We start from the raw sequence: 5244 nt of genomic DNA, 5'->3' as shown, positions 1-5244 counted from the left end.
AAGAGTCTAGTGGAAAAGTTTTGGACTTCCAGGACCTGAGCTGACATTCCAGTTTTGCCACTTGCAATATGGTCCTGGGATGGTTTTTCACTCTCTCTTGAGGGGTCAAGAAAGTTCTCCTTACCAACCTCAGGGGCTTGTGACATTCACAAGTGAGTGCAGTGCTTTGTCAACCGCCAGTCCAGAGAAGGCTATTATTATCCTATGCCATTGTGTACTAGGAGGTCAGAGAAGGAAGAGGGAACTGGGCAGGAGCTGTCAGGGAGGACTTTGATGGAGGACATTGGGCTAAAGTGGACCTTGGAGGAAGGAAAGGATTGGGAAGCAGAAAAGGCATTCCTCCCTAGGGGAACTGAGGGAGGGATTTGTATCCTGTGGGGGAGGGATGAAAACAAGGAAACTTGACTTAACCTGTGAGAGGGGTTTTGATTGAGGAACCATATGGAAAATAAGTTAAGGGAGATAAGGGAACCTCTGATTATGAATGATCAAGACAAACAAAGAGAAAAGAAAAGGTAAAGAAATAAGGGGAGGGATGCTCACGAACTTCTTACCTGCACGTCGATGGAATATATCCAATATTCCAATATTCTGAAGTATTAATTGCTCTGGTCTATACTGCAAAGTCATCATGGTGAACTATGTTGGATAGTAAACACTATAATAGTAATAATACAATCAGTTATACTGATGGATGCTATATGTAAGGAAGAGGTACTGTGAAAGTTTTTATGTTCTCAGAATCAAAATGATGTTTATCCAGTTGGATGTCTTCTGAAAGATACAACAACATATCTTACTAATTAGAAAGTTCCAGGAAAGGTAAACCTGTACTTCTCTTTTCTTTCATACATGGACTTACTCCAGTATTAAATCAGCACACTGAGAAAAAAGGGCAGCACGTGTCCTTACAGTGTCCTTCACCAAGACGCAATCTGGCTGCAATCCCCAAATTCCAATATGTCATGTTCCCTGACCATGGGCATCTCACAATTACTTGTAAATGGGATTCTTAGGGTAATAAATAAATCTCCTTATAGAGTAAATATCATGAATCATGAAAAGATCAGTCTCTCTCTCTCGCTCTCTCTCATTTGGTACAGTTGTCCTAAAGTGTCTTTGGCATCTTACTACTTACGACTTTGGGGGCCCTTTTATCCTCACCTGTTTCCTTATGAAAAGGCAATAGCTAGTGGAGCCTGGTTGAATGCTAGAGAAATGCAGAGATGCCAAATGTAAGAGAAAATTCGGCCATATGGTTTATTAGTTGATGCCTCAGGACTTGAAGTCTGAGATTGTCTTGTTTTTTGTTTCTTTCCTGTTACCTAGCAAATAAGTGTTTGTTGAATGAATAAATGAAGACATTTAGTAAAAATCTAACAGTAATAGTAATAATGTGTAATGAAAATAAGAAAGGATGATGAATTTCTGGGTCTAATACAAAAAGCAAATGAAAATGATCAGTGAAGAAACACTATGTACCCAACGTAAGTAAAATCATATCATCACCAGGAGCAAACATATATTAACTTCCCACAAGGCAAAAATAACTATGCTCTCTTTTTAGTCTAGAGAGCAAAGAATAGCCATAATTCCTGTTCTGAGGGAGCTTACAAATTAATGGGGAACACAATACACAACCTTACTCAATAGAAATATTTGAGAACAGTTTTGTACAGACTGGCGTGAGAAAGATGGCATGTCAGAAATCGTGCTGGCAAGTTGGAGACTAGGTGGGGCTACTCAGGAAACATGAAATTCCTTTGAATCAACTACTATTCATCGAGGCTGATTCTCCCTGATCCTGGGGAGAAGAAGGCGAAATTAAGACTGAAAACAAGTTTATGATTGAGAATAAATGAAGAGGAATAAGAAAGTAGAGGCTAAGAAGGAACTAGAGGCCACCGTTGAGGAATGACTGAGGTTGGATCACCTCTACCTTCTGGGATATTTTTATGAAAGGGATGGTGAATGGATTTCCTTTAGTATTTGAGTTTAATTAGCATATCACTCATCCTGGTATAATCAAACTTCATTGCCCCACACAATCTAAGACCCTATTTTTCTATGACCTCATATGTGGTAATATACATAAAACACATCTTGTAATGCTTGGCACATAATAAGTACTCAATAAAATATGGCTGCCTTCCTCAGGCTTTCATGAGAAGTCTGCAGGTTTTCTTCTCTGCCCTTGTCTTGTTCATTGTCCATGGCTGTTTGTCCTTGTTCCAACTCTGCTGTTGATTTACTGTATGACTTTAGGCAAATCTCATGTTCTCTCTGAGCAAGAAAATGGGGATCCTGTCTGTCCAATATATGCCTCAAGCCTGGTTAGGAGATTAATGCATGTGAAAGTACCATGAAATGTACCAAGCACCCAGCAAATCTAATATATTAGGCTTAAACCCTATTTGTATCACTCCCGCAGAGAGTATGTCCATAACCCAGAACCTGAGTTAAGAGTAGAGAAGACTGAGTAACTTCAGTGACCTAATTATTATCCCTGGGATGGTTTCACCAGCTCTGTGGTTCTTCCACGGGGGAGATTTGTGCACCAAGGGTGTTTAACTAATCCTTTTAAATAAAATTTAAATAAAATTAAACTGCAGTTACAATGTGAAGTTAGAAAAGCAGAGGGAATTAAATGATTCACAAGTATTTATCAAGTAACCACAGAGACCCTTATAAATACTCATATTATTGTAAAAATGAACATAACCTTTCACTTCCAGGAGTTTGGAGGTGATTCCAAGTTGATAAAAAGTCAAGACTTTGGGACGCCTGGGTGGCTCAGTTGGTTGGGCTCCTACCTTCAGCTAAGGTGATGACCCCACGGTCCTGGGATCAAATCCTGCATTGGGCTCCTTGCTCAGCAGGGAGCCTGCTTCTCTCTCTGCCTCTGCCTGTAACTCTGCCTGCTTGTGCTCTCTCTCTTCTCACTCTCTGACAAATAAATAAATAAATAAAATCTTAAAAAAAAAAAAAGACAAGGCCACCAGTTATAAGCACACACACATGCACACAGACAGCCATATTCAGAGACACTGAAGGATCATGCTTATTTTCAGGTTGAAACATAGATTCAAGACCTTGAGAAAATATTCTGCCAAATACCCCAGGGGACAGGGGGATTAGGCTGAGATGGAAATAGAATTCAGTTTCTGTCCTCTACCCCCAAACGTGCTGAGAACAAAAAATGGAGTTGATTCTTCCATGAGATTGTTAAAACTTCTTTGTTTTGTTTTAATGCTGTTGTGCCATGAATTCATTGGGAATGGATCCCAGTAGCTCAGATCCCTTCTGTTGGTTGTCATAAAAATGTGCTTCTCTGGGTGGAGCGGGCTGGTGCTTCACTAAAACCAGGTACCTTCCTCTTTGGCTTCCTTCTTTTTCTCATCATTTTCCTTCACATACTTCAGGAAGCTACCTCAGCCCTTGGAGTGCTTATTATGCTGAATGCATACATTAATTTTGGGGGCAAGAATCATGCCCTTGTTCGTTATGACAATGCCAACAGCAAGTTGGGTAACACTGTAAGCTTTTTGGGTTCTGCCACGTAACACTTGTGAGATGGGCGCCGATTTCCTTGACAGTGACAATATCACCTTCTTTGTAGATTCCCATGTGTGGCTCAACGAACAACTCCATGATTCTTAAAAGACCTTAAGAACATGTAAAGAGTACCTTTCCTCTCTCTCTTTGTGTTGGTCATTTTGGCAAATTACTGGAAGATGGTGGTTCTGGGCCCCTTCCCCAACTTAAAAAAAAAAAAAGCAGATACAGTTTTAACTTAGCTCATACAGTGAGATCACATATAATAAAAACTATGCTTGAAAAGTCCTTAGATCGGCCATAAAGTAGAATAGCTGTGCCCACACTTCCATGCTTCTCTAAAGACATACCCATGGTGGGGGTGGGGGGTGCCTGGGTGGCTCCGTCTGCCTTCGGCTCTGGTCATGATCCCAGGGTCGAGCGCCGGTCTTGGGTTCCCTGCTCCGCAGGAGGCCTGCTTCTTCCTGTCGCACTCCCCCTCTCTTGCTGTGTCTTTCTATGTCAAATAAATAAAATCTTTAAAAAAAAAAAAAAAAAGACATACGCATGGGTCAGCCGAGCCAGTTCAAGTGTCTTTAAACACCAGGAGCGCACTCACTGTGGAACTCACCTTACAACAGGCACCTGGCAAGTGAGACCACAGGAGCTAAGAGCAGATTCAACTCTCCCGTCTCACTTCCTTTTGGGGAAGAATCAACCCACACTAGCATTTAAAGTCCCAGCTCTCTACTCTAGTGGATCCTATCTGCCTCTTTGCTGAGAGGCAGGTCTGTTTCAAAGGATCCGTTTTCAAAAAATTGACATTATGTATATATAGTCTACAAACAAAGAAATCTATCTTAAGTACACAGTTTGAAGAGTTTGACAAATGTATACCCTCATGGGACCACCACCAAACTTTAAAAAAGATAGAACACTGGGGGCCCACGTGATCTCAGGGGCTCTGTGCTCAGTGCGTAGTCTGCTTGAGCTTCTCTCCTTCTGCCCCTCCCCCTCACACATGCGCTCGCTCTCTCTCTCTCTCTCTCTCAAATAAATAGATTTTTAAAAAATAGAAGGCTAGAACATCGCCATCACCCCCAGAAAGCTCTGTTATGACCCATTGCAGTAAATCCCCATTCCTGACACTAGGTAACTATTGATATGCTTCTCTTTTCAAGTATTTTCTAGAATTTCATGTACATGGAATCATAGAGTATTTACTCCTCTGTGAAAATGACCCATTGAAACAAGGGTTTAACCCATTCATAGAAATACAATGGTTTCTGTAGGTGGTAAAGTCTTTGAATATAACTTAAAGGGAAAAGAAACATTCTCTGATAATTAAGGAGGGCAGTTGTTCTATAAATATGGGGCAAATTACTGATCTTTTAAGATAGGAGAATTGACTGATAATTAAGCTCAGGGGCCCTCAATAAAACCAACTTCAGGGGAAGGATGGTTTGGGATGCAGCTTTGTGGAAGATGGAGGCAGATAAAACCTGTTTAGATGGCTGTGGAGGAAAGAAGGAGGTAAGGTAGAGAACACCTGGAAATCAGTGTCAAACCTTATTTCCAGTCCTAGTTTTGTCGCTAAGAAGCCACATGACTGAAGACGGTCTTTGAAGCTGTCCCTGAGTTTACAGCTATGAGAACATGGCAGCCCAGAAAGCCAGGAGTGGAGATTGATCTTGCGGGAGAACGTTCGTC

This window comes from Mustela putorius, unplaced genomic scaffold, assembly GCF_011764305.1.
Source record: "Mustela putorius furo isolate JIRA1106 unplaced genomic scaffold, ASM1176430v1.1 tig00003909_pilon_pilon_pilon, whole genome shotgun sequence".
NCBI classification, from domain to species: domain Eukaryota; kingdom Metazoa; phylum Chordata; class Mammalia; order Carnivora; family Mustelidae; genus Mustela; species Mustela putorius.
This window is presented reverse-complemented; position numbering follows the sequence as displayed.